Source organism: Homalodisca vitripennis, chromosome 2, assembly GCF_021130785.1.
Source record: "Homalodisca vitripennis isolate AUS2020 chromosome 2, UT_GWSS_2.1, whole genome shotgun sequence".
Classification (NCBI taxonomy): domain Eukaryota; kingdom Metazoa; phylum Arthropoda; class Insecta; order Hemiptera; family Cicadellidae; genus Homalodisca; species Homalodisca vitripennis.
Genome location: NC_060208.1, coordinates 36,879,498 through 36,899,537, shown reverse-complemented (window position 1 = coordinate 36,899,537; position 20,040 = coordinate 36,879,498). Strand labels below are relative to the sequence as shown.

General features: G+C 31.1%; 1 long non-coding RNA gene across 1 annotated transcript; it reads left to right on the top strand.

The window, feature by feature from the left end:
- The first annotated feature begins 207 nt into the window (after positions 1-207).
- LOC124356242 lies at positions 208-2,060 on the top strand. Its single transcript, XR_006921833.1, has 2 exons — positions 208-359; positions 1,918-2,060. It is a non-coding gene; the product is annotated as an uncharacterized LOC124356242 (long non-coding RNA).
- Positions 2,061-20,040: the final 17,980 nt, after the last annotated feature.

Genomic DNA, 20,040 nt, shown 5'->3' with positions numbered 1-20,040 from the left:
CGTTATATAAATTTGTGAACAGTTTTGTTATATAACAACCCATTATCATTTAAAGTGTATTTCCTACAAAGTAGCACATGTTGTAAATTACAAATGATATGCCAATTACAAATACTGCCATAGATAAAAACGTGCTCTAATAGGAGTATCTATGATACTGATTTGTAAATATTTACCTGTTATTTTTATTATCTTTGATAACAGCAACAATATTTGAGTGTGGAACGCGTTACTGACATACGTAGTTTTTCCTTGTTACCATCCAGACGTGATTAACAATGAAGAGCTTCTTAGATACCAACAAGCGTTTGATTCGTAGACTTATAGTTTCGTTTGCTGTGTTTGCTGCTTTACTACAGGTATGTATTTTTCATTTATCTAGCATGTAAAACTGTACTATTTGATGTTTTACAAAAAGTTTTCAAATATTTTTCACGATTTTTGAAAACAGTTTTAGTTCAGTGTTTTACTTTCTTTCCTAAAGTAATATGTGAACTAATTTCCGTTACAGTTATCTAGTACAACCAAAATAAGGGTTTTTTAAATTAATTTGTACGTGTATGGATATTGAACATTTATAAGTGGTCATAAAAATTAGACTTTGAACTGATTTTGCAAGAGACTTGACTAATATATGTGTAAAGTATAATAATATAGATTTTCACAATGGTTTAGCCAGGATATTTTATCAAAACACACTGGAAAGTACCTGAACATTGAAGAGCCTGAAGATTCCTGTACTTTTAAAACAGTGCCCATCAAACCACTCTTTCAAATACAAAGTAAAGGAAGATTTCGCTATATGCAAATTAGGGACTGTAAGAAAGGTATTAAATAAAAGATCCAACTAAAACCATAAGTCTTCTTTTTGGTAAAGTGTCTGCTTGAGGATGCGTGTTAAACGTGAATTGAAATTGCATTAACATTTATTTCAATTATGAATATTTGTACCTATTATCAATGTCTGATCATTAGCAATATAGGGGAAAATATTATCTCATTTTTTTCAATAGCGATCCATTATTATCGGTTATCATAAATGTTCAATAATAATATGGACAACATTTTGTTTTCTCAGATCATATTTTTCTTACTTTTATATACTTTAAACCAACTGTGAGACCAAAACCAAAATAAATGTTAATTATTGTTAGCTAACCTCATATAAAAGACCATTTGGCTGAAAATGGAGAATTTCAGTTTCTCTATCTAGGTGTCTTCCAATGTTATGACTGGTTTCTGTGTCTGGCATTCGGGTTTTAATTTTTCAAACAAAGAAGATTGTGATCTGACGAAACATTATCTTTTTTAAATTTTGAAAACTTTAATATTCTTTCATTTTGGCCTCCATCACATTTTTGGGGCTAATTTTTGTTTTTTTTCTTCAAAATTCCCTATATTTTTCAAGAAAACCATGAAAATTGGCTCTAGGCTTTTATACATTTCAAACGGAATAGGAAAGCAGTACTATCAAATAATTATTAGGGCTTTAAAGTATGGCAGGCATGATGGTATTTTTTTCATCGACTTTTAAGACGTAACACAATGTTTTGTTTAGAAAAGCATTTATAATGCCTAATGTTTCTAAGTAATTTTAATTAGAATTTAAAAATTCAGCAATCCAGCCATGAATTATTGGCTACCGTTCAGAAACCAGTCGTATGCTTACACGGACAGAGCAAGAATGAGCTCAAATATTATTATCATTTTGATCTGAATATGAATGAATTAATATGATCCTGATCCAAAATTCCAAGGGAAGTAGAGACTACTTTAGTTGAAAGTGATATTCTCTAGAACATGTCTACTTCTCTTACATATACTTTGTAATTGGCTGTTTAACTCAAACTAAGAACTGCTACATTTCACCATCACTATAAATTTACCATTATGTATAAATTTAACTGTTTTTTGCAGATGGTAACAGCAGATGATGATGAAGCCGCGAAAAAAGCAGATCTTTCACCATATTAGTCAGATTTTACAGCCGCAAAGCTACTGAAAAACGCTACCTCCATTCTAATGGAAATACAAATAAAGTTAATTTATAAAAACAAAAACGTGTCGTTTTTATTAAATAACTTTATAATCGTCAACTATTTTTTATTGCCAATAACAACTGTAAATAAGAAAAATTAATTCTTAACTTTAATGTATTGCATCGCATTATATGTTATGTTGGTATAAAGAATGACATATCAATCTGGTAAGCATATTAAAAATATTCAGTTTTTCAGCAATTATTATTGCCGATAACATTTCTTCTTAATAAACAAATTTGTGTTTTAATACAGTAATAAAACTTTGTATAACTACCTCCCTCCTTTATGACATACAGGCTTAGGGTTACTTTGTTAGATGTATCAAAACAAGAAATTTAGATTTCGCCTACTAATTTACGAATAATAACAGATAAAATCATTATACTTTTTGGGGATACTTTTATATCAATAGAATCTGCATTATAGTATATTCTAAATTCGGAGTGTTTCTGAAAGATGAACTTAAAATTTTTAAGTAATAATCCTGTAATTTGCTAATTGTTGTAAAGGCAATAAGGTAATTGGCACAAATTTCCGTTTAAAGGTACAATTTTATCCATTCTAACAAATCTGTCTCTCTGTGACATTCAGAAAAGGTACATCGTGTACTCAGTTCCTAAAATATGCATGATAAAGAGCAGAAAGCCCTAAAGTTTCGTGTGTTTTCTTCTAATGCTTTCATTTTTTAATATAGCCATCAATACATAATTACTTTATGGGAAAACGTATTAATAACACGCTGTTCTTTGCACATCTGTAGTATATTGTAGTATATAAGGTTTGTTTTATGCTTCAGCTGATGTAGATAATATTTTTTCACCACAATTACTATTGTCCCCATCAAAAGCCTCTCCTTGATCAGATATTGTTATACTTTACATCACTATAATATAATCTTCTCCAATCACAGAGAGTTCTCTATACTCAAAACCTCTTTCGTGGTGAAGAACCTTCCAACAATGAAGAAGGTTTTGCAATGAACAGGTATATAATGGATGAGGTATTCTGAAATTCCCATTTGCATGCAAATCGGATCGAAATCCAAAATAGTTTAGCACTACGTAGTTTAGTTGGAAGTGGAAAGGCCTTAGCAGATAATGAAATCATAATGTGTGCCTTTGTGGACATAGAAGGGGCATTTTATAATACAAACTTTTCCTCCTTAGAGAAAGCTGCATAAAGGAGAGGTCTTTTACAAAAAATACATGGTCACTTACCACCATCGTTTATTACACAATACGCCCGTTAGCTAAAAAGCGAAGGAGTTTAGGGTTCCTCTTCGCTGGGATAAAATAGATGAATTGTAACTGATATTATTGTTGGAGCTATTCTATAAAATATAGAATTTAGAAGAGAGATTCAAGTTATTTCACAGGTATTGTTCCATTCTCCCACTTCAGAGTCCAAAACTTTAATTTATATCTTAAAAATTAATCGTATGATATAAGTTTACGATATCTCTAATCAAAAAAGATAAAAGAATCATCCAAATGAAATACGCCTTCGATGTCCTGCGTTTTCCGTAGGAATTGTGCCCTAAGTCTCGGGTGACAGGTATTTTTCACTGTATTTTTCTTCCAATTATAAGATATAATTTGTGCTAGTTCCATTTTATTTTCACTCTTACACTTAATTAATTATTTTTAATTTCAATTAGTTTTAATTTTTACATGCTCCATCGGATGAATATGTTATGATTACATATAATTTTGTATTTATATTTCCTTACGCAGGTTAGGTGAAAGATAGGACTTAAAATTTCCTAACTTTGCATGATAAGATAAATAACTGATTCATTCATTCATTCAGAATGGATCGTTTTCCATTCACTAGCAACGGCTGACAGACAGAGATTAATTGTGTGAAACGTCTGACATTTCCGCAACATCAGCCAATCGTGTAGGCTTAAAACGGCACAAACCTCGTCACACTGATGCTCGCTTTCACTCTTTTTTAAGAGTATGAATTATTTTTCAAATTTCAATAATATTTAATCATATTAGTTTCTAAATTTGTTTTAATAACCTACACATAGAAAATTAAGAAGAAAACTGTTAACACATTTTTTCAGGGATTTTTGTGTTTTTTGAGAATTGAATTTCATTAATTCAAAGGTTAGTTGAATAGAGTCTTCGTACTGAAAAGTGATAATCAAGTGTTATTGATTATCAAAGTTTTAAAATAAATGTTGAATGTTTATAATTTCATTAGATTTTCAACTACAAATTGTTGGTGCGATGGAGAAAATTTTAAACCAAACGTATTTTTTTATAAATATCAATATCATTTTTTGAAGTAAGGAATTTGGGTATTTATAACAATTCGCTCTATAAAAGAATAATATGTCATTTAAGTGGTTTTTGAGATCCTCTATTATAGAAATGTCATAACTCATACATGGATTTTCACATAATCCTTCGTTACGATTGGAATTAAACATTGTACAGAACTTCTATTCCTACAATTACAGTTTGCAGTCTCAACTGAATATATATTAGGAGTTTTTATTATTTTATGAAAAGTTATGAGAGTTTTTTTATATGAATTTAGAAATGTTAAAATATTTACGTTTTTAAAAACGTATTGCAACAATTATCAGAGACATGAGATGAACAGTTGGACAGTTTTATCTTCATTCGATTTATTGAAGAGATGAAATATATTTCATTTACACCCTCAAAATCAGTATACTCTATCATAAAATAGACTATTATGGTACTGCATTTTTCATATGTTCTCTAATGTTATTCAGGAGGGAAGGCCAGCTCTGAGCCAGCCCCTGAAGCAGGCAGGGAGGGGAGGTATACCCTTATGTTCAGGCTAGCAAGAATCAACTCCAATACTCATCTCCCACAGTAGACTAGACTTATCGAATTGCCTATGAACCCCAGAATCTCTACATTTGCGATTAGCGATGTGCCGCTCCTGGACATCCATAAGGTTGCCCAGGTTTAAGTGACACATCGATTGTTGCTGTGCCCAGTGGTAGGTTTTACTGGAAGACATAGACCAGCAATAAGTGATCCGTGCTGGGTAACGGTTATTATATAATAAAAATATGTTAAGATTAATCGAGTATTAAGGGGTTTCCAGATATGTTATACACCATGAATATAATTCTTTTATATTCTAAAAGCATCGAAGTGTATTACAGTTCAAATTTTTAGAGCCATTGTTTAACTCAAATATTATTAAATGAATATATATATATATATATATATATATATATATATATATATAATAAATGTACGTATAAGTTTCTATTTTAGCTATCCCACCATTAAACTATCATTCTAACTTTATTAAGTTATCAGATTTCACTGTAGAAGATTTTCACGAGCTGGATACACATACATGAGTCGTTATATCCGAGTTTATATTGTAAGGAGGAAGACACATAAAGAGCAGAAATGAGGTCGCAAGTCCACGCGAGCTTTCATCATAAAACTTACTACTTTCTTTTGTATACAGTACTTCTTATTGACAGTACAATACCAAGCGGGTTCAAGAGGAATGTAGCTAAGGAGAGAAAATTGGACAAACAAAACTCCACTTTCATATGAAACGCTTGCATACAATTTCCCATTTCCTCGTTTAATATATTTTAATTTGTTGTCAACCCAAGCGTTTAATCGACAGAGCCGGCGACACAGTCTAAAGGAAATAGGGTCATCCACGCCCCACTGCCTCCATTTTCATTTTATTTCCATTGATGATACATAAATATATTTTTTTAAACACGTACACAATCATAAAATTCATAACAACATTTATAAATTATACTTAATTAATAATAGTCTTACGCCAAGCAATACAAAACAGTTTTTACTACTACAACTTTCTCTGTTGTAGTCTATAGTTTGCTACTTGAAAACTAAACCGGTACTAAGAATGTAGCTGACTTTAAACCGAGAATAAATGAGGTCACAAGTCTATTACGTCACCATGGTAAATTACCACTTTCTTTGTTGTAGTCCATAGTTTACTATTTGAAAACCAAACTGATGCTAATAATATAGACGAATTAACACCAGGGAGAAATGAGATCACAAGTTTATTACATCACTATGGTAAATTTCCACTTTCTTTGTTGTAGTCCACAAATTACGATTTGAAAACTAAACTGGTACTAAGAATGTAGCTGAGCTGAAACCGAGAAGAAATGAGTAAATTGCCAATTTCTTTGTTGTAGTCCATAGTTTACTATTTGAAAACAAAATTAGTATTAAGAATTTAGCTGACTTGAAAACAAGGAGAAATGAGGTCACAAGTTTATTACGTTAACATGGTAAATTGCCAATTTCTTTGTTGTAGTCCACAGTTTACTATTTGAAAACTAAGTTAGTATTAAGAATGTAGCTGACTTGAAAACAAGGAGAAATGAGGTCACAAGTCTATTACGTTAACATGGTAAATTGCCAATTTCTTTGTTGTAGTCCACAGTTTACTATTTGAAAACTAAACTGGTACTAAGAATGTAGCTGACTTGAAAACAAGGAGAAATGAGGTCACAAGTCTATTACGTTAACATGGTAAATTGCCACTTTCTTTGTTATAGTCCACAGTTTACTATTTGAAAACTACATTGGTACTAAGAATGTAGCTTGACTTCGCACCAGGAGAAATAAGGTCACAAGTCTATTACGTTACCATGGTAAATTGTCACTTTCTTTGTTATAGTCCACAGTTTACTATTTGAAAACTAAATTGGTACTAAGAATGTAGCTGACTTTAAAACCAAGGAGAAATGAGGTCACAAGTCTATTACGTCACCATGGTAAATTACCACTTTCTTTGTTATAGTCCACAGTTTACTATTTGAAAACTAAACTGGTACTAAGAATGTAGCTGACTTGAAACCGAGAAGAAATGAGGTCACAAGTTTATTACGTTACCATGGTAAATTGCCAATTTCTTTGTTGTAGTCCATAGTTTACTATTTGAAAACTAAACTGGTACTAAGAATGTAGCTGACTTGAAACCAAGGAGAAATGAGGTCACAAGTCTATTACGTCACCATGGTAAATTGTCACTTTCTTTGTTATAGTCCACAGTTTACTATTTGAAAACTAAACTGGTACTAAGAATGTAGCTGACTTGAAACCGAGAAGAAATGAGGTCACAAGTTTATTACGTTACCATGGTAAATTGCCAATTTCTTTGTTGTAGTCCATAGTTTACTATTTGAAACTAAACTGGTACTAAGAATGTAGCTGACTTGAAACCAAGGAGAAATGAGGTCACAATTCTATTACGTCACCATGGTAAATTGTCACTTTCTTTGTTATAGTCCACAGTTTACTATATGAGAACTAAACCGGTACTAAGAATGTAGCTGACTTGAAACCGAGAAGAAAATGAGGTCACAAGTTTATTACGTTACCATGGTAAATTGCCAATTTCTTTGTTGTAGTCCACAGTTTACTATTTGAAAACTAAACTGGTACTAAGAATGTAGCTGAACTGAAACCGAGAAGAAATGAGGTCACAAGTTTATTACGTTACCATGGTAAATTGCCACTTTCTTTGTTGTAGTCCATAGTTTACTATTTGAAAACTAAACTGGTACTAAGAATGTAGCTGACCTGAAACCAAGGAGAAATGAGGTCACAATTCTATTACGTCACCATGGTAAATTGCCACTTTCTTTGTTATAGTCCACAGTTTACTATTTGAAAACTAAACTGGTACTAAGAATGTAGCTGACCTGAAACCGAGAAGAAATGAGGTCACAAGTTTATTACGTTACCATGGTAAATTGCCAATTTCTTTGTTGTAGTCCATAGTTTACTATTTGAAATCTAAACCGGTACTAAGAATGTAGCTGACTTGAAACTGAGAAGGAGAAATGAGGTCACAAGTTCTATTACGTCACCATGGTAAATTGCCAATTTCTTTGTTGTAGTCCACAGTTTACTATTTGAAAACTAAACTGGTACTAAGAATGTAGCTGACTTGAAACTGAGAAGAAATAAGGTCACAAGTCTATTACGCCACCATGGTAAATTGCCACTTTCTTTGTTGTAGTCCGTAGTTTACTATTTGAAAACTAAACTGGTACTAAATATGTAGCTGACTTGAAACCAAACAGAAATGAGGCTACAAGTCTATTACGTCATCATGATAAGTTGTCACGTTTCCAGTTGTAAGTTTAAATGAAAACTAAACTGCCACACAATAACGCAACATACTTTACTGATAAATAAATGGAGACAAATGTATTATAACTGTTTCATATAAATGCTGCTTTCTTTGTTGATAGTTATTTATTTGACTTTATAAAACGAATATTTCACTCACAAAATACTAAAGCTATAAAAACAGAGAGCTATAAGACTTAAGTATCATTTATGTTCCCTTAAAACACAATTTTGCGTTTTGATAGATTTTATTTTAATTAGTTCTGTTGTTCTCTTTAGAAACATGCATTCGTGACTTTGATGTAGGGTATCATATTTTAATTTTAACTTCACAGTCAGATTAAGGTATTCGGGTTTAGTGCAAGACTAACATTAGAGTACATTAGAATTTCGGATGGATTAATATTAATCTGATGATAGTAATCAGAATATTCCCATAAACCTCAAAATAATGTAATGTACTAATCTGGAAAATAATAACCAATCGCCTTACCAATCAAATTATATAAAATGTAATCAATTTATAATCATTTATCTAATATTATACTACTAATAAGTAAAAAAACATCCGTATATATCATACTTACAGAATGTCCAACCATTAAATTTGCCTGAGACTAAATAACGGATATGACTTAGTAGCCTGACACAATTTCTCTTTTTTCCTTCCGGGGGGATGTTAAATTTTTATGACTGTCCGTTTTTTTATCTGCCCGCAGGATGTCTTGAAAATTACATGAGCTATGGATTTTAAATTATGCATGCAACCTCAGCGAAGCCTATTAAACGACAATAATTGTGACGCACTTCTACTTCGTCAATACAGAGAAACACATATACCTATACAAATACACCAGGATCACTTCCATATTAGCAACCCTTAAGAAGTTAGAGTTTATAAACAAGTAAGTCATTTGCATAATATGAACAGTAAATATTTAGGTCACTCATATTCATGTGATTTATAAGATCAATGCCAAATACCAAGAGTATTTTAGTGGTGCAATTTTGTTAATGATAAACTTTATGGGACATTTAAAGGCATTTTAAACACAGTTACTACATCTTCGTCGTTAATCATGTAGCAAAAGCTTGATCGTAAGTACATTTCTTGAGTATAATTAACGCCTTGAGTATTTCCGCATATGGTTTGTGTTTTTGCCTACCTCAAGTACAGTCTACGATAAAGACTTTGTAGCTTAAAATGTGCAAATGTAAACTGTAACAGATCACCTTAGATTAAATAGTTTTTTTATTGCCTACACTTTCCTATGAATGTGTAGGTAATACACTTATTTGTACCTAAATTTGCTCTATTTGATACTCCTTAGCCATTTAACTATTGACTGCTTCACTTTTAATCCAATACAGTACTATCTAATTTTTAATATATTGTCATTCTAAATATAAAAAAATGATAATTGTATTTTGATAGTGTTCCATTTTGATAGTTGTCCATTAGGACAATATTGCCAGGAACTAAGAAACCCTACGCAACTATCAATATTAAGTTGTAATTAATTGCTCATTATCTATCAATGTTACGTATTAAATACAGAGCACTCACGCAACAAAAAAAATAAAGTGAATTATTCATGAACTGAATCTTCCTCATATTTCTAACCGTCATAATATTTCACATTTCCTGTTATATCCTGTTTGTCCGTTACCTATAGAGAAACTAATAATGAGTGTGTAAAAGGACGGTGTTGAAACAGCGATGACTTTATTGATGGATATATTTGTTTACTTTGGTAGCTTTTTACATACCCAAGGTAAATAACATCCAATTTTTTTCCACCATAAACACTCCTCTCCCTCCAGAATTCCCTAGACGATGTTATAGTATTTGTATACTTTGGTAGCTTTGCGCATACCCAAGGTAAATAACATCCTAAACACTCCTTTCCCTCCAGAATTCCCTAGACGATGTTATAGTATTTGTATACTTTGGTAGCTTTGCGCATACCCAAGGTAAATAACACCCTAAACACTCCTTTCCCTCCAGAATTTCCTAGACGATGTTATAGTATTTGTATACTTTGGTAGCTTTGTGCATAACTAAGGTAAATAACACCCTAAACACTCCATTCCCTCCAGAATTTCCTAGACGATGTTATAGTATTTCTTTACTTTGGTAGCTTTGTGCATACCCAAGGTAAATAACATCCATTTTTTACCCTAAACACTCCTTTCCCTCCAGAATTCCCTAGACGATGTTATAGTATTTGTATACTTTGGTGGCTTTGCGCATACCCAAGGTAAATAAAATCCATTTGTTTTTCACCATAAACATTCCTTTCCCTCCAGAATTTCCTAGACGATGTTATAGTATTTGTGTATTTTGGTAACTTTGCGCATAACCCAAGGTAAATAACATCCATTTGTTTTCCACCCTAAACACTCCTTTCCCTCCAGAATTCCCTATACAATGGCCACACGCGTACAATTTTTGGCCGAAATTGGCTCTCAGACATTCTTGACTGGGACATCAAGGCAAAAACAAATTCCGTTTAAAAATGACATAGAGCCCGATTATTCATTACATCATTAGTGTATAAACTGAAAAGCTTAGTAATTCGACTTTAGAATTCCTCCACGCTGGCTTAAAATATTTTAAATTGTTACTGAAATCGTGTGTCGTAATATGAAATTTAAATTATTTTATAGGGAATTTTAAAAACTGTTTCATTTTGCGAGGCTCTCGTAACACTAATTTTCACATTTAAATCTAAAACTGATTAGAAGATTGGAATTTTTAAGTGATTATTATCTAACTCATGAATGATTCAATTGTCGCTTAAAAGTAATATACCCACGATTTGCCTGCATTCAATAAGGAAACTTCGTGCGAAGCCGCGGGAAACTGCTAGTAGTTAATAGTTACTATGTTCTGCAAACTCTGATTATAGGATTGTCCCTCCCTCAACTTTAAGACCTATTACAGTTAAACAAGCCCCTAAGTAGTTTAAGTGGATTAGGTCACGGAGGTTACAGATTAAATATTTGAGTTACTAAAACAAGAGAATCCCTAAGGAAATTATGAACTACTGTATATTAAGATAAATCCATTAATGTTCAAGAAGTTTGCCTTACTTCAAATATCGAAGCTCCATACCATAGCTGAATACTCAAATTTTCATTGCGAATATGTAATAAATCTTGATGGAAAATTTCAAGTTTCCAAAATGTTGATACACATACTCATATTGAACTGCACACCCTCATTCCGGTTCAAACACACATTTTGATACTCATTCTGTGTTGGTCATCGCCAAGGGTGGTTTATTATTTTCATGAAAGATTTTTTTATTTGTCTTTTGAGAGCATAACACGTTTATGTGTCAAATTTCATCTTTGTAGGACATCGAGAAGTTGAAAAATAAAATTAGTTTTTATAGAGGTTACAACCCCCTAGAGATTATAAACTCCATTTCATCCCTTATGGCTGTTTGATCCTTACGAAAATCCTTTAGTTTCGTCTATTTAATTCGTTAGTTTTCATTTGCTAACATTTGCAAAATTTTAGTTTTCTGTGATATCGTGAAGTTGGAGAATTAGTGATTGAATGAGTAAGTGGTTTTGCTTTTTACATGTCGATATAATTTTTAGTATTTAACAATAAAATACAAAAAAAACTTTGTATTAATTACTAAATATATTTAAAAAATTAATAGCTGTTTGTATATGCGATATATCAAGTACATCTATAACCCTGCAAATGGCTTATAGCGATTATTGACGCATTCACTAAATTTTCAAATGGCACTAAGATATTTTCGACACATTACTATGTTGTAATATGATCTCTCACAGCAAGTCTATTTTTACTTTTATCTTATTCATATTATACCGCAAAACATTGCACAGTTCCGTTAAATTTGTCATTAGAAAATTTTAAACTTGGTCGTTCACATTTGTTTACGTAATTGCCGAACACGCAAAAATTACCGTATGTCTGGCAAACTTTTCTGTCAAGAATTTACGTTCTACACGATTGTGAGTATCATTATTGAAAAGGGTGTATTCTTGGCATTCAGAAACATCGTTTCAATAAAAAATGTTAATACAATAGTTGTTTGAAAAGGCTATGTTTTGTAAAATCCCATGTCTAATGCATCGAAAATAGCTTCATTGAATTATATTATTTATTTTTATACTCTATCGTTGTATGGAATTAATTAAACGCATATCAAAACCAAGAATAACTCTAAGCAACAGTATCGTCACTGAAGACGATGAATTATTATGTTATTTTTGTTCTGTTGCACAATCACCAACTCACCTAGGAGATAAGAATTACGCATCGTGTGTAATTTCTTGGTTGTTATTACACCATTTGTCAATACTGGTGTATTGTTTGCTATTGATTTTATCTTTTAGAGTTTCCATTGTTTAGTGCGTATAAATAAACTTTTGCGTAGTGTTTTTTAAATTAATGAACTGAAGAATGTGAAAGTTTGTGTAAGGTTTTACCTGCAGGTTGGTCTATGTTCGTATAGGTTTAATATTTATATTTTTGGGTAAATCATTTATCGTACATTTCACAATGAGTGTTAATTTGAACAGTAGTGACTTTAGGAATGTAATGAGGAGAGAATCAGAAGACAATGTTACTTTCGTAGATATGGACGAAGTGTTATCTGACTCGAATGAACCATTTTCTAGTGAATTAAGTGCCTGATCCTACTGACTTTGAAAATAATAAGGATAACAATAAATATTTTTACGTTTTTATTAACTTAAATAATGTACTTTCTATAGGCCCATAAATAGCTTTTGGATGAAATTAAAATATTGACCTAGAAAATTTTAGGCCTTTATTTCACAGCTTTTACTTTGCTGCTTTTACTTTGCTAAATGTTTAAAACATTTGCCATAGAAAACATTTCATATAACATAAACTTTTATATATATATATATATATATATATCTTATATATATAAAAATCTTGAGTCACGATGTATGTTGCCAATAAACTCCAAAACGACTGAACCAATTTCAATCAAATTCCACATGTATCCGTAATTTAGTCTAACTTAGAAGATAGGATAGTTATTATCTGAATTATTCGCTTATGTCTTGAATATAAACGAATAAAATGAAGAAAAGTTTTCAAAGCGCCTGCACATTATAACCTGCAATTACGAGATAGATACGTATATTAAACAGTGAAACACTATTTGAAGGCGCTAAGTTATGATGTATAATTGTCTAAACTAAATTTTTGGTTGAACTTAAAGGTTGAGTGGTAGACCACTTTGTAATAAAAATACATTATGCATGTACAATACATTTTTGACATATTTTCTTGATCGTGACATCAAGGTAAAATCTACATCGGGGTTGGAAATATAATTTACTTCAACCAGAAATGCTCATACGCGGGCAAAACTTACGAAAAGCGTGCGAAGCCGCGGGAAACAGCTAGGTTTGTGTAAGGTTTTACCTGCAGGTTGGTCTATGTTCGTATAGGTTTAATATTTATATTTTTTGGGTAAATCATTTATCGTACATTTCACAATGAGTGTTAATTTGAACAGTAGTGACTTTAGGAATGTAATGAGGAGAGAATCAGAAGACAATGTTACTTTCGTAGATATGGACGAAGTGTTATCTGACTCGAATGAACCATTTTCTAGTGAATTAAGTGCCTGATCCTACTGACTTTGAAAATAATAAGGATAAAATACATTTTTGTAAACTTAAATAATGTACTTTCTATAGGCCCATAAATAGCTTTTGGATGAAATTAAAATATTGACCTAGAAAATTTTAGGCCTTTATTTCACAGCTTTTACTTTGCTAAATGTTTAAAACATTTGCCATAGAAAACATTTCATATAACATAAACTTTTATATATATACTTTTACGTATATTTACATTTCAAAAAAAATAAGTTCATCCAATAGAATCCGAACCGTTATAATGATATATAAAATAGTACAATAAGAGAATTTTGTGTTTTATATAAATATATTATTAAAAAGCTCCAACAAATTTCATTAATTTGTTAGTATGATGTGTAATAAAACTTTTGAATATTTCGGATTCATTCAAATATATTTCACATTACTTGAGTGGTTGCTATACATTGGGGAAAAAACTAGTCTTTTTTATTGTAATCAATTTATTTTTAAAAATAAAATTCAAATTATTTAATATTTTATTCTTTTACTGTAAACTAAATTTAAATATAAAAACACTCATATTTTTAAAATTTGCGTATCTTAAAAAAGAGATGAGCAGTGATTAAAATAAAAAACCTTTACAAAATTGCAAAAATTGCCTGCCATTTGAGGCAAAAATTATAGCCAGTTCCAGGATTAAAATGAGACATATCGCATAAATTTTACGACCGAAAATAAGATTTTTTATGTTTAAAAATGTTCTTATGGGGCTGAAATTAAGATGGATACCAGCACACCTGTCTCTTATGTAATACTTTTTACTGTAGTTTGTTACTGTATACTTTACATCGTGAACCAATTTACATTCTTATACTATTTGAGATGTAAAATATGATGAAAAGTAAATATTTCTACGCAATAAAACTTAAAAACAAGTATGTCAGAAGAGGTTGAAAATCATTAAGAAAATATTTAACCAATTAGAATATTCACGATATAAATAAAAGTAATAAATTGTAATCAAATGTTTAACAAGTAGTTTCGAACTATTAATTAAAGAAAAGTTGGCACTAAAAGTAATTTCCACTAACAATTTGCTTTTTTATTTACGTTCATGTTGTAATTGTATATTTATAGTATTTACGGATAATTATATAAATACAGGGATATCACATCAAATTTAGCAAATTTAAAAACACCATAGTTCAATAACTACCAGATATAAAAGTAACTGTTTGTCGAATACGGTGTTATTCGATGTTTGGTTTGTGTCAAATAAGAATCAAATAGTTGTCGAAATTAATCATCCCAGAGACAATTCAATTCAACTCCTTAACAGAGTAAACTGCTTTTGATGCCAGACTGTGTATTGGGGCGAAATATTTGGCTACGTAACACATTCATAAGTGTTAATAATTCTCATACAGCTTGAGAAGATATATACGTTTAAGTGACATTCTGTAGCAGCACATCGTATAACTTTTGCATCTTTTGTTGTATCATTCCTCCACCATTATTCTCATAATATTATAAATACGAAAGTGACTTTGTTTGTTTATTTTGCTTTCACGCGTAAACTGTTCAACCGATTGTACTGAAATTTTACACGGACATTCTTAGGGCCCCTGGTATCAATTTAGACCTATTCTTATTTCGAAAATCCTCCGGGCTATGCCCCACTGTTCTCTAAAGTATCTTTTTTAGAGACCAATCTAATATTACAAAATATTAACTGAAAGATCCTGTCAAATGTAATTAACTGTTCTATTCAAATATTGTTCTCTGTAAAAATGTTAACTCTATGTTTAATTAGTTTAACTACCATTTCTAATTTGCTTAACTTTATAGTGTGAAACTAAAGAGTATGCTTGATATTACCAGTACTTCTTACTCCAACCTTTTCTGCAACCGCTGTTGAGAAAAGATTAAGGAAATATTTATATAATAAAATTAAGACTTTTAGTAAACATATAATTTTAACTTTACCATTGAGGAAATATATATATATAGATATAAAAGAAAATGTTACTATGTAACTTTTACTTTAAATTTTAAGACTGTTATATAACCCAATTTAGTTATCTTTTGACACAAGTAGGCTTCTCATATCTGTGTATGTATACGTATTTCTTGATCGGGAAAACAGGTAAAATCAACTAATAAAATAATACTAATATTGCAATGCAAAAAAAAGCCAAAAACATGACAACAGTACAATGGTCATAAATATAGACTTTTTGACAGATTTTCTTGAGCGTTACAAAGAGGCATACTCGACATTGGTGTCGAAAATATAATTCACTTGAACTAGCAGTGCTCATACACGTGCAAAGCCGTGCGGAACCGCGGATAACTACTAGTATTATTTATTATAAGGATATTCGACTTTGCATTTTCTCAAAGTTCACGGGATGAAAACTTTCATTCGAATAAATATTTATGCATGCTCTTTAGTACAACTTTTATATACATCTTGTACCGCCTCAATAATTATCAGAACCATGATATCGTCTATTCACACCGATATCGAGAAAACTGCATTTTTTCATATCCTGTAAAATGTAATGATTTGCTATAATAACCGTATCTCTAATCTTATTATGGAAAATTAACAAAAATAACATGGTGTGAACTGTATACATAGACAAGCTAGACAACTGTATAGAGGATGTGCTTCATAAAGGGATCAGGTATAACTGAACGTAAATTCTGCTGCTTATGTTTCCATGATACGTTCTTTTATAAAACAAATACCTTAATAAAATTATATTATAATTATATTACAATATTATTAGTAATGTTGTTAGTGTAAAATTAAATTACATCAAGTGGGTTAATAAGAGGATTTACAAACCTCACTTAGACAATTTATCTACCGCTTAAATTTTAAACCCAAAACACTGTGATGTACCGCAGTATATGGTTCTTAAGCACCAATAAATAATTGTATGCGTTTACAAGAGTTATAACAACTTATCGTACCATCCAGAGATTTTATACTGACTCGAATACTTAACAAACACTCGAATGACCCTACAGTCTAGCCTTGAATACTTAATGTTTCCATTGATTAAAAAATAATTATTATTTACTAAATAACTCAACTTCAATAATGGATTAATTGGACGAAGTGATAATCATACTGCAAACATGTAGGCAGACCACAACCTTCAAACAGCAAAAATAATTAATCAGTATCATATTTTTTGGTCAGATTCCGTTATATGCCCCCAACGCTTCAACTTTTTTCAATGATCTTAGAACGTTATAAAACGATGTAGTTGAATAACAGAACTAACATTATGCCCCCGACGCTAATTTTTCATTTACGTATGATTATAATAAATTACAATTGGTTACTAGCTAAGAAAAAAAGTACTTACGTATTATATCGACCACACCCCTACATTTCTCCAAACACAAAAATTCAACAAAAACAAACATTACCAAACAAAAGCTAAACTCTATATTGAAAAAAACACAAAACTTGTTTTTATTCTTGATCACACTCCGCCACCCAAAATGCGAGTGCCTCCGGCCATCAGCGCCCAATTCATGAGTCATTTACAATCAAGACCATTGTACTATTTTAGTATACAGCTATCAATACCAGATCATTGTTTTTTAGGTTAACATATTTAAACAAATAATGTCTGCTACTGGCAGATAGTGTATTTGTAGTTTTTATAAATTGTTTTGCATTATATCAACTTATCAACCTACACACCATAAATCATCAGTATTAATCCTTTGAACCTCTTGGTAATTCAGTGAGTGAATTCTAGGAATTGGACTAGCATACTGATTTCTCTGCAGTATGCAACCATATAGTGTACACAAGTTACAATTCGTCGGATGATCATTTCTTCAGTTATCATAAGAGTCCGCTTTAAATTGATATGACAACCATCGAGCCTATGGTTAATAAATTGGTTGTTCTAGAGTCGCATCTACTTTTTATAACTATCGATGGTCGCATCTCGTTTGAGCCTAGCATTAATTCGACTAAACCTCTTGGTAATATAATGAGTGAATTCTAGGATTAGACTAGCATACAGATTTCTCTACAGTAACCATAATGCAAACACAGGTTATAATTCATCGGATGGTAATTTCTTCAGATATAATAAGAGTCCGCTTTAAAATAATATGAATGCTGCGACTTTCTTGGTTACCCTACTATCAGATAACGACTATCCATCTATATGTGATAGTCAAATTCCTTCAGAGTGCTACAGATATCAATGAACTTAGAGTACTTCCTGCTACAGTTTGAACTATGACTGCCATCAACATATTATTAGATATGAAGAATAATGTCATTAAAATATGTAGTATTGGTATTTGAATAGAGCTCTTATCACCTTTTCATAAGTTCTTATAACAGCTATAACACAAGAAGTCTGGCCGTGCCATTGTTAGAACCAATTCTTACCAAACTACCGCTGGAGAATTTGCTGACTGCAGCTCACTCTACCAAGTATTTTTGGAGGATCCCTTTAAGTATTTTACTGAAAAATAAAACATATCTTTATAGAATATATATTACTTGCTGAAATATAGATGGATTGATTCTCTGTGCCCAAATATTTAACAATACAATTGTATATTTGGATTATATTTGAAATGAAGAATATTTCAGTATAATTCACTATGGTGAAAACAATCCTAAAGTACAGTTTTCATCATTTGTTGAAGATTGGAGATGACTTTAATCACATCTATTAATATATTTGAATACAGATTAATTTCTTAACATCCATTGTATTTTTATTTTAAAAAATAGTATAGCATTCAGATTAATATACTGGTCAATTCTTTATAAATGTACATTTCTAACCAATTTATCGTAGGAATTATACCTTTAACATTGCCTTCTCTATTTATAATTACGTTAAAAATACTGGGCAAGGACCTTTGCAAGTTCACACGTCCAGTTGAACGATCAATACCCATCATTAGTGTATTCTGCCAATGCTTTGTTCTAAATGTTGAACGCGCTCTTCAGCCAAACTGTATTGGAAACGTAGTAAATAGAGTAGTATTTAATTCATCCAGTAAAGTGGTTTGACTTGTACTTGCCAAGACTGCCGATGAATAATTTGTATCACGGCTTTACTACAACGACGAATAGTTGGTCAATCTATAATAGTGCAGCTTACATCTGAGATTTAAATTAACATAATTTGATCATTAAAACAAACGAAATTTTGTATTGGATTTAAACTCAATCAAACAATATTTTATTATTTTGATGTGATCATGATCAAATCTGATACAATTAAATGTTGACCTTAATTTAATATTAGTCTTGGTCTTTACCAGTTTAATACAATTGATAGACGTTTATCTTGAGAACACTGATAGTGGAGGTCAGAATGGTGTATCTAAATTGATACATGTATCAATTTAGATACATTTAGAAGGGTAAAACTAGAGATACATTATATATATATATATATATATATATATATATATAGAGAGAGAGAGAGAGAGAGAGAGAGAAAACTAGAGATACATAATATATATATATATATATATATATATATATATATATATATATAGAGAGAGAGAGAGAGAGAGAGAGAGAGAGAGAGAGGGAGAGGGAGGGAGGGAGAGATAGAAATTTCAGAAATTATGTAATATAAAAATCGAGCTACACTACTCGTAGACACGGTTTATTATAATGCATTTGTTTATTGTAACTTTGAAAACAAATTTAAATTGGGTTTAAATTTTACTTTTACATTTTTATCAAATAGAGTACTGATGTTGCAAGCCCTTACTACAAGCAGGACAAGACCTTTGATTATGTTAAAAACTCAGAAACTTAACTAAGTTTAATTTTTTAGCGTAAATTAAAGGCCTTGTATAAGTGATACAAACAATTTCATTGGGCGTAGTTCTTCGGTGCACACCGCTGCACAAGCAGGGTTTGGTCAATTTTGCACTCGGTCTACTGTATATAAACAATAAAAATAGAATGTGGCGTCGCACATCAGCGCAGTTTGCTCTTTCGGTTTTGGCAACCATTAACCTCCTGATGAACCCGAGCGTCAGCACAGATGGTATATTCCCACTTAAGCAACCGTATTGGGTACCCCTTGGGGAGAAAATTAACCAAGGTTGAATATTAAAACGTCCAGTTGATTACTTTATTATACTCACTCACAAATTTCTAAGAATCCAGATACACATAAATTCATTTTTTATGTCTAAAAGGCGAA